Below are 11840 nucleotides of genomic sequence, written 5' to 3' on the forward strand. Positions count from 1 at the left end.
TTAAGTAAAATAGAAGTTCCCCTTCCCTTCCATAAGGTCTTCCATTGATTTTTTTTTTTAGTGTTAATTCCTACACACTTATTTGGGTTGAGTGCTTTGATGACGCAAATGTAAAGTCATTGGCTTGTAACAACTAAACTGCATTAGTCAGCGATGTGAAACCTGGCAAAGTATAGACCGACTGTTTAGCAATAAACCCTTATCTTAAGTACTTTTAAAAAATGTTTAGAGCTATAGAGAGCGGGGAATTGACTTTGTTCGCACTCTTTAATCACTTCTGAGTCTTAGTCTCCACTTTCCCTCTCTGTTTTTCTTTGTCACGGTACATACTGAAGAAAATCATTTACAAAAGGAAGGTTGCAGCTGGGAGCACCTTTTAAAAGGCTCAGAATAATTTAGTGTAAATTCCAGTTTTGCGAAACCGTTCCTCTCTGAAGTGCTGATTATCTGAGTATCACTGAAATTCCTAAATGCCCATAGTTTCCAAGGGTAACATTTCTATAAGTGATGCGCAACTGAGAAGCCAAAAATCCTACTTGTCACTTTGTGGGGAGGGAAAGATGATGTGATTTCTAAATCACTGAGAAAAGTGACTCTTCCTCACTCTTTCCTCCCCTCCCAACCATTATAACTTGATTTCCATCTCATTGGCATTTAGGCACTGTATTCCCATGGACTCTTTGAAGCAACGGAACTTAAAAGCTTTATTGAACTGTTTGAGCCTCCGCGGCAGACTGCCTCCAGAGGTCTCGATGCTACCTTCAACTTCAATAATGTGGGTACCAACAGAACCCAAAACTTCAGGGAGCTTGGAGAATGACCTGTGCTGATCTTCACTCTCAGATCACCCCGGTACCTGCTTCTGGATTTCATTACCCATCCCAGTATATGCTCATCGTGGGGACTGAAATCCCTGCAACGCATCCCCAGCCCTGACAATAACACTGTTAACAATTCAGGCAAGTAGCTTCTGCTCTCCACCTGTGAAATAGAGCTAATAACATTTATGCAGCTTTGCATGTCCAAAACACTTACACAGGCTTATGCAATTAATCACAAAGGTAGATTTACTAAACTAAGAAGCTCAGCATGAACGTTTTGGTGTTACAGCAAAAGCAAGCATGCCTTTAAAAGGTGCGATGTAGTAACAAAAGTTCACGTTTAGAGTGTTCCCAGTAAAACAATGAGTCCTCGGTAAAACCTGTTATCCTCATCTGACTTCTCTTGGCTAAAATAACTGGTCCTATGAGTGAGAGGTTCAGAAGCACCCACTGAAAATTATTATAAAACAAGGGATTAAACATATGTTCCTGAATAGGAGGAGAAGAAAAGCCCTCTTTATTATTTTTGTCCTAGAAAATAGATCTTTTTCAAGAAGATTAACACCTTCTCTGCATAAACACACAGACATCTACTTGTCTCTGTACACCTAGATCCGTATGTGCAGGTTTCTCCATACGTCCCCAAAGCTCACTTGCACATCTCCTGTAACCAACCCACTATGGCCATGGCTGTTAGTGATGTAGAGCTAAGGAAGAAATTATTGTGATTTATGGTGACTTTATTTCCTCTTACAAACAGAGTGGTGCAAAGAGGCTTAGTCTGTACGAGAAGCAGAGCGCTGTGTGAATGAATAAGTGAGCAAATGTGCGTTCATGTATATGTGCATTGTGTGCGAGGAAGAAGTTGGAAGGAAATGTTCAGGAAATGCATCCCAGCCAAAAATAGATTTTAAAGTGCAGAACTGCTTTATTTGCATCGGAACTGCTGCTACCATGCAGGCAGGTGTATCTCTGGGCAATATTTATAAGGACAAGTCAGCAAGCACTGGCTACCGAACCGCAACAAGAAACCCTTTTAGGGCTTCATCCTTCACATTCATTCTACCTGTTATCCAAAGCTTTACAAGTCTAAAGTCCCCAGGCTTATTTTAAAAAGGGCAGTTCTGGGGATTAAACTGAACTTTCAGATTTTAACTGAAAGACTATCAGACTCATTGTATCAACTCCTATGGCAAGATTTTAATTTCCCCTCAGAATCTTTTGAAGGATTTATGAATGTAGTGAGGCTCTGATGAGCACAAATAACAGTGATGTGGCAGAGATCTCACAGCCTAAAGCTATGGCAAACACTTTGCTGTAGAAATTTGCTTTCAAGGCATTTATCAGCAGGACAGATTTTCTGAAACGTGCTAAGTAGATTTCAGCTTTAAAAATAACATCTTCTAAGGATCAAATATGCTCTAATTTGCATAGGGAGATACATGGCAGCTGCCATGTAAGCTATGTTCCATGTCCGGAATAATTTCCCATCAAATTTCATTTGGACAGGCCAATTTACTGAATAAATTGCAGAATAAACAGAACTGTTTGAATAAGCTGTTATCTTGGCAGTTGTCTCAGTGACCTGGCTCTCGATTTCTTCCTCCCATCAGAGGCTGGCTGACAGTCCAAGGCATTTCTGTCAAAGAGAATTGATAGTAAAGCCTTCCCTGCAATGAAAGGGAGGTCTCTTGAACAGCTACAAGTCTGGTGAGCTTCATGTCCTGCCTGTCCTCTGTCCCATGCCACCTCTAGACGGCTTGTAGGGGATCTGTATCTGGCTGAGGTCATGCTGCAGCATCCCCTAGGATGCCAGGTTAGGCCTCGCAAGATGGTGAGTGGCTAAAAATGATCAACAGTGCAAAATGAACCAAGACCTGCAGGTGATTTCCTGCCCTAACCAGGGCGAAAAGCATGAGGAACAGAGGATCTCACTCCACGGATGTCCCTGCTTTGATTTGTTTATGGGCTAGGCTGCCATATATTTACTATCCAAATGCCACCCCAAGGAAAAGACTTTCTCACCCATCACAGGAAAGCTTTTGTTTAAATTTTGCAGCTATTCCTGGAGATACTGAACACAGGCAGCATTTTGCAAGGTGCATTAGAGTACTCATTCTTCTAGGAAGAGGGCTATCCTTTCCGCGAGATAAAGGTGGATTGCCAGAACACAGGATTATATAAAAAACAGCCAGGGACTTCAACAAGAAGCGTATTATGTGAGATTAGAAGTAGATGACTAGCCCTTGGCTCTTTTCATTTATTTCTGTGTATGTTCTTGCATGGTCAAAGAAGAACGGCAGACAAAAGTCGACTCTCAGTTCAACTTGGAACTGCTCCCTCGGACCAAAGTGCCCTGTGAGATTTTGGGTTGAACCAGGCACGCACTGCTGCAGGAGCTGCACACCAAACCCCTTCTAGCAATAACTCAAAAACCTCCAAAAAGCAGAAAGCAGAGACTTTTTTTCTTGTTTTCTTCCATTTTTTAACACCAAACAGATGAAAAGGTATAATGATTAAATAAGTCCATAGATGTTATTTATATAGAAGAGAGCAAGAATACGTTGCAATTCAATAAAACAATTTCATTTTACACTTCCCCATTTTTATTCATATCCTTATTGGACTTGCCCTGGAATCTCCTGTAAAACTGTTTACCTTTAATGTGAATAGATGCAGAGGGTTTTTATTCAATTTCGTACTCTGTTCTATAACCAACAAAAGTTCTTAAATTTAAGGTGCTTGTTTAAGAGAAGACTTGGGCAATTGTATCCCCAAAATTTTCATTCTAGAAATCTTGTAACATTTCTTTCTCATGAATTTTTACTACTTCACAGCACTAGCAAGCTTGGAATTAGTGCAAAATCAGCTTTTCTTAAGGCATTCTGGCACTTTTTGCACAGAAATCACCAAGGCCAGGATGCTCTGAAGAAAACAAAAATTAAAAAAATGTTTCCCCAAAGTTTTATGAAGCTTAAAAAAAATAAAAAATAATCTGGCTTCAGATTAGTATTTTAGCAAGCTTCCAAGGTTACTGTGCCCCTTCCAAATTTTTATGCTTGAAAACAAAAAAGGGAAAAAAAAAAGCATTAATTTTCCTAGGCATCAGATCAGAGCTCCAAAACGTCTACCGAACTTATTTTAAGAAAGGCACTTGGAAATGTTTAACTCAACCCACTAGAGAAATTGCCACACACACAAAAGCAGGGACTACATGGGTTATTTACTTAAAGATTTTATAATCTCCTCTATATCTCTTCTTGTTCTCCTTCTGTCTTTTCTACACACACACGGAAGCACAAGTCAAGACTCTAAGTGAAGATAACGAATATATACAATATATATACATAATGAAAAGTCAGGTGAGGGGCCGCTTGCTCGAATATGCAGCAGAATTTAATTTTTGTGATTTATTCTAGTATTTAGCTTTAGTATTCTTCCTTTGTTTGCGCACATGAGCTAAAGCCCACAGTTGTACACCTGAAGGCAGCAATACCAACGTGAATAATAATAATACACTGGCTGTGTGTGGAAGACAAGTGCTGGGTGTTCATCCTTGGCACTACGAAGCCATCGAAAGACTCGGTTTAGGGACAGTGATGCCTGCAGCTGGTGGCACCCAGGGAAGAGGTCTAGCTCTTTAGCAAAATGCACAAACCGTCCTCCCCTTACTTCTCTAAAGCAATGCAAATTTAAAGCCATCATTTCATTTGAATGGAATCGGGGCAGTGAAAAAGGAATTGGTTAGCTCTTATCTCACTTTTATATTAACACTTTAATGGCTATATTTGAATGGTTTTAGCAAATACCTTAATATCTCTGGCACTGTTTGCTAACCTAAATAATTGCTAACAGCACATTGATATGCTGTGGGAATTTGGGGAATCTTTACCGATCCTATCAGTGCTGTCAGAGCCTCAAATAAATGAGGTGATGAAGAGTGGCAGCTTAGGAAAAGTCAACCAAAGCAAGGAGCTGCTAAGGAAAGACCCTGACAACTAGAGCTGCTCTACAGCAAGTGCCTGTCAGTGTTAACCTTGGAACTACTGCCGTTTTGAACATGAAATATTTCACACAGCGCTGGCGAGCTGTGCTAAGCTGGAGTGCACATTACCGCTGTTTTCTGAATTCCTAGGAATTATTTTACTAAGTTTGTTCTTTTAAAAGAGTTTTCATTGTTTTCTGAGTGTTAGAACAGCAACAATAACAGGAAAGTGTGGATTAACAGCTCAAAAATACTCAGCTAATAAATGTACACTATTCTGCAAAGTGTACTAACTTTCAATTAAATGCATTTGGAAGTTTATTTTACTTGATTTAATTTTCAGCATTTTACCTTTTGCAGGTAATAATTTGAAAGGACCTTTTCTATTTAATGTACCTGTGTACGTTTGGGTTGGCACTCAGCAAATGTCCTCTTTAAACAGGATGGTTAAAAACTCCTCCTGTACAAATGTAATTTTAAAGCAGTCTTTACTTCGCCTCCAATTAAAATACTCAGACAGGCCAAAAGTCACACAGAAACCAGGAAAAGGTGGTAAATAAGTTTTGGCTGAATGATATCAATTAAAAACTGGACGTGTTCCAGCTTAGAAAGAAAAACAAATGCAAGTCATTGAGTTTTGAGTTAGCTGACGTTTACACCTGAGTACGGACAGGTGAGGACGATGGACTAAGCAGTTGCCTCTGCCCAAAGATGTGGACAGTGAACACAAACCTTGCCTGCCAAGCCCCATGCACCTAAAATGCCACTTACAGGCTTGATCCCTCTCTTGTACCCCTCCTGTATCTCATATCTCTGCAGATTTAGGGCAGCTGTCCACCTCTACATGGCAGATGTGGTTTTTCCTCCATCCCCCTTCACAGTTCACCCTGCCTGGTGGGACAGGTCTGGTGCTGGAAACCATACTCAGGTCGCAGGCACACCTTGGAGCAGGATGAAACTAGAAGGCAATCTCTGCTCGAGAATCACAACCAGTTCCCCATCATATGACTTGATGGGGCAGGTACACACCTGGGACAGAAGAAACCTGAGAGGTCTGGTGTTTGTGTCCTAGTCTGTGATCTCACTTTTTCTGGCTGATTTGGATCTGGAAATGCTTCACCATACGGCCACGGGCTTATCTGATGGAAGACAATAGCGCGTGAAGTTAAGTAAACAGCCACACCAGGCTTTGCCTTTGCTCTTTCTCCTCTATGCTCGGTGCCTGTCCTTCTCACGGGCGTAGGGAGGATGGCAGGAGAACGTGATGCGTGTAAAATGAGTTCCTGATCAGAAGAAGAGGGTAGCTGGCGGGCAGAGATCCTTTATTACTGAATTGCATTTGGGGTCCAGGAACTCTCCTGTTAGAACTGACACCTCCGTGACAAAATCACCAGAGCTCTGCTCCTATATACCCAACCAAGGACCGTTCACAATATATATATATATATTTTTACCTTAGGAATAGCTCACTTTGAGCTGCTCAGAAGCTACACAGCATCGTTAGTAGAGTGCTGAACCTGGCCTATTTTTCTGACCCAGCACAGAGACTGAGACTTAGAAGATCTGAAATCAGTTCTCCATGCCACTACAGACCACCCATGAGACCTTGAGTCCCTAGTCTCAAACTCTCCAAAGCAGGAGAGCGTTCCATCTGTAAATTAGGATTAAATAAATGCTTTAATTCGCCTTTTGTCTTTTTGTGGCTCGCAGCCTCTTTGGAAAAGGGAATGGCTCAGATCAGGACTTCAGACTGCCAACTACAAATGTTCAAAACCATCAGTCAGGACTAAAAAAAATAGAAGAGAACAAACAAAACAAAACCATAAAAACACATGAGATTAAAAAAAAAAAGCATTTGGAATTCTTATTATTTGCTTTCTCAGGTTTATGTTGCTCAACTTCATGTTTTCAAGCATTTGTCCAGATCCCCGAGACCTAGAAAACTGCTTTCTTTTTAAGGAAAATAATAATAACTGAAAACTGAGACTGTGACCTATTCACATGACTCCAGGGATCAGGATTTTAGGAAAACAATAAATACACCGAGACTCATCATGAAGCCGTGTGAGCTGGCAGGCACTGTGTGCCTCATGCCCACCAGGCTGAGGCCCTGGTAAACACACCGATTTATAATTTCTACCTTGCCATTGTTAGAAATGGTCCTCCCTTCTCAGAAGGAAGGCACATCCTCATTCATCACAGGGGGCTTCTGGCACCATCCTCACCGCTTGCACTGTACATACCCTGATGAGCCATGGTTTTCAGCCCCCAGCTGTCAGGTCCCTCTACTTTGCTATGGCTTCAGGGACTCATCTCAACATAAATTTCGTTATGAGATGAACATTTGACTATTTTGACACTAGGACTGCAAGTACCGCTTTTCATACATTACAGTCGAAATGCAAAGGAATCAAAACTCCTTAATGTAGTAAAGCATTTCAAACACATTGTTAGCATGCTCTTACCTTAGAAAATGTTCAGCTACTGCTTGCACAGCTGTGGTATGCAGAGCAGTTTAAATAAGTAAAAAGAGGTGATATGGATATGGAACAGAATCCTTCTTTAAGGATTCAGCACAGCTCAAACTCTTGAGTTAACCTATTACACTGATTAGGGGTCGCCTATTGTCAGCAATACTAAATAAGTATTTTCAAGGCCCATCAAATGAGGACAAAAGAAGTAATGAAACACATTGAAGCACTGCAGTCCCCTGTAGCCAAAATATCAACAGATGCTGCAGCTCATCAGTGCTTTTTTGGCTTTGTTTTTTTCAGTATAGTTGTTCACGTAAAAACAGTACAAAAAATGGATGACAAATATCTGGCCCTGAGTGTAAACAAGGTCCCTTTTCTCTCTCAAGGTGCGATAGCTCATTGAGAAGGCTGCCGCCAGACTGGGTGGACACTTGCAGCAAACAACCCAATTTGTATGCCCTAGGTTTTCCCACCTGTAAGATGCGAAAATATTAACCTTGCAAGGACAGTGTCAAAGAATATCTGGGGTCAGTCACAGCAATGTCTGTTGCTTCATAGGCTTTTTAGCCTAGACTAATATGACTACAGATAATTAGGGAAGGCTATGGTCCTCACCCGTGTGGGTAGAGGTGCTGTCTAGGCAGACAGCCTTGTCATTCTCTTGGGCTGAGAATCACAAGTAGCTGGAAGCAAAAGGAGGAAGCGGTAAACACAGGAAACAAAATGCAAACGCTGCTTTGGGATGCATTCATCACAGCAAGCACTTCCACAAAGCTGTCAGCAGAAGATGGCCTGCAACTTGGCATGTGACAGCACCCTTCTCGCCACCCTGCCTTCTCAGCAGCCTTAGAACATGCACATACAACTGTTACTGCAAAGGTAGGGGGGGTAAACCTTCAGGTGGCCCCCCCAGCTACCACCTCACACACGCTTTCATCTCAACCAAAGAACGTGCTTGTCCGCTGCAGGTCACGGTGTCTCTCATTGTGCAATAAACGTGACTGTGGGGTGTAGAGAACCTGCCGAGCACTTATTTCCACACGTGTCTCCTCTTTTTGTTTGCATTAAGTGGGTTGGGGCAGGGATTCAGCCAGCCTGTATTTGTGTGGAGGTGCTGCACACCTAACTGCTCGCTGTAACGTCGCCGAGGTCACGGAGAGCAGACTGACTTCAAAGAGGTCATTAATGGGTTTAATTTTTGCCTGCTTTGTGTCTTTTGAAGACATTCCTCAAACCATTGGGATGCAAAATCTGCATGTTGGAGGCCAGAGCAGTCTAAAGGTGTTTTGGGGGAAGTTTTTTGGCGGGATCGGGGCCTTAAAAGGTTCATTAAAAATGAACCAAACCCACCCATGTTTTTTTGAGGCAGCAGAACAAGCCAAGGCGGCAGCTTAGGCTAAAGATAGAGGAGCCGCAGTTGCTCTCAAAGCCTTGACTACTTTTACTACATTGTCTACGTCACATAAAGATGTTAATTGGGGTAAAGATACTACTGTGCTAGACATGGCATCCTGATGTAGACACAACCATAGCTGTACTCAAGCTTGTTTCACTCGAGCAGAAGGCACCTTTACTCTGCTGGTCCAAAGCACAGCTCTGCTGGTGGACAGCCATGTCCACACCGAGAGCTTTTTGTCGGTAACTACATCAACTTTCCCATGCCAGGAAAAACCTCCTGCTGCAGGGCTAGCTCAGGTTGGACAGTTGCTTCTTTGTTCGTGTTTTTGCCTCAAGTGCAGAGATGAGATGACTCAATAAAATGTTCACTATGTACTCTGTGTGTGGGAAGCAACTGGAGTCCATCAAGCTGGAGGCACCAGGACAGGTCATCCAGGTAAAATAGCTCTGCTTCTCCTTTATTTGTTTGCCAGAAAAAAAAAAAGCCGTGTGTCTTGCCAGCTTTCTTCAGCTTCCCCGTGAGGAAAGGAGCTGAGCTGAAAGGCCTGATTGTGGCAGAGCTGGGGGGGACAGGCAGGTGCAAGGCCCTCCACGAGCATCATGGGGTGAAGGAGGGAGAGGATAGGTAGAAATTAGGTCCAGACAGTGCAGGTCTATGGTGTGCATCCCTTTCTTTGTCATGCACACACATTGCCTTGTAAAGACCTAAAACACTCTAAAAAGCCTACCCAGAGCCTCGGGTGATGTCTTCTCTCTTCTAAAACCCAGCTCTAAGAGTTGAGCTACTCTTCGCCCTTGTGCCTAGACCCAGATGGATGCCAGCCAGCACAGTGCTGTGGTAGATACCATGCTATGCCATGCAGGACTCCCCAAAACCTTGGCAAAATTGAGCTAGGCCTTAGGTACTACAAGTATAAACAATAAAAAAACAAGAGGAACTAAGGCCACGGTGCTTAATTTGCAATGATTTGCATTGCCACTCATGTTGTGCAGGTAGAGAATATTAAACAGCTCATACACATGCACACAACAGATACAACACATAGCACAGCCAGAAATGGGGTTTTGTGTTTTCTGAAAAGCATTAACCTTCAGGAAAATCACCTTATATCACATACCTTGACTTGGCTACCTACGGTCTGCATTAGACTGCTGCTATATATACCATATTATCCTGGTGCAAGAGAATTAAGCAAAATGTAGCTAACAAAGAGATTTAGAAGGAAGTTGATGTAACTTTTTTCATAATTTATTTTGAAAAAAAGGGAAGGAAAGAAGGAAGAAGCTTGATACTTGGAGCATACCATATATGTCTAACTTCTCCAAGGCACACAGGATGAGAGATGTAAAAAGTTTGTAATGAGGTTTCATTACAATGAATCAGATGAAAGATGGTGATCTAGCTAGAGTCACTCAAGAAATATCTCAGCTGATGCTGTTAGTTTCAATTACAGTTTTATTGAAAGCATTTTAATTTATGTTAAATCCTGGAAGTACAAACATAGCCAAGTGCTGCATATAAGCTGAGGAACAGGCAACTATAAGCTGGAAGGGAGGTAAATGTTCCAAATACTCTGATTAGCAGCCTAATCTGATTATGTCTTTCAACAGAAACCCAGAAAGGAAGGACAAAACACGGAAGACTGGTGGCGGAGGAAAACGAGGATAATTCACCTTGTGTGAGACAACAGAGACACGCACAAGAAAACGCTTTATGTAAAGATCGGGTTTTAAAGAGGAACTGTAAAGCTGATCCAAAGGCCCTGGAAAGCAATAGAAGGTCTTCTGTTGACTTCAATGGGTTTTGGATCAGCTCTGGAAATGGAGGGGAAGGGCCTGGGGCTGGCACGGAGAGGCAGGTTGTGGGGAGACTGGAATGCAGCTGCAAAGAGACAGAGGAAGCAAACAGGAGCACAGGGCCGGAACGCCGATGCAAAAGCCACATGGTTTTGTTTGTATGTCAGAGAAAAATAACCTGCAAGCTGGCTTGGGTTGAAGCTCTGGGAAAAGAAAATGGAGGAAGGTGGAAGGCAGGTTACTGTTTGAGCTGAAGCAATAGACCCATGGTTGGTCTGGTGACAGCTGAGTGTGAAATACCACATTCTTTCCCTGAAAGCCTTCCCAGGAGGAACAGGATGTGGACACTGCTCTGCAGTAAGAAGCAGAGCTACTGAGCTGTTTGCTGAAGCTGTCCCAGGGTTAGATGGGGCAAAAGCAGAACGGAACAAATGGAGGTATGTGGAAGAACAGAGTAACATCTCTCAACTGCTCGTCTCTGCCTGCAGGAGTTGCATGGGTGTTCCTTACTGCCGTGGCTGAGCTTATACCCACTGAAGCACAGGGGAAACACATACCTGCATTGTTTACACACGCCTGAAAATTCCTCTTAGGTGCATTAACATGTTTGCGCACCTAGTTCAAAGTGACCTAGATTTAGGACAAGGCAGTAGCACAGCTCAACCTAGTGCCCCAGCATTTACTATCTTTTCGCTTTTAATACACATTTTAATCTCACACAGGCAGGATTTGTATAACCCTTAGAGTAGGGTGGAATTTCACCCTTTTCCTTTTACCTCTTTCAATTAAGCAGATAGCACTTGGGTAAAAAAATACCAATTAAATTACACAGAACCCTGATGTTCTCTGCAACTGAAACGAACACCTTGTCAGGAGTATGTCCAAACCATTCGCAAGGACACTTTATGAATTCTTTGCCTAAAGCACTCTTTCATAACCCAGGGTGGCGACATGGTTTGGCACGGTATGCCCTTTTCCTTAGAGCAAAATCAGCTCACTCTGGCTCCTGGCTATAGTGCCCCAAGGAAGTTGCCACCAAAACATTTCTGTCCCAGGAGTGTCAGGTTGCGGTCACACTGGGGAGATAGGGAAGTCTACAAAAATGTCCTTTGTCAGAGCACAGTGCTAGTAACATTAATGTTATACTAGCAGGGGAGAAAAGATTAATATTGACCTGAATTATGACGCTGTTGCTGCAGCTCACCAAAACTCCCAAGTTTCAGTCCTACAGCAGAGGAGAGGTCTGAGTCCTGTTACCAGAGCTGGCAAACAGATGTCCTTTTCCTCTCTCAGACCCTCTTCCTGCCACTAAACTCTTCCAGGGGCTCTCCAACACTTGCAGAAACCATTCAAACCCAACGTTAT

Source organism: Anser cygnoides, chromosome 26, assembly GCF_040182565.1.
Source record: "Anser cygnoides isolate HZ-2024a breed goose chromosome 26, Taihu_goose_T2T_genome, whole genome shotgun sequence".
Lineage (NCBI taxonomy): Eukaryota > Metazoa > Chordata > Aves > Anseriformes > Anatidae > Anser > Anser cygnoides.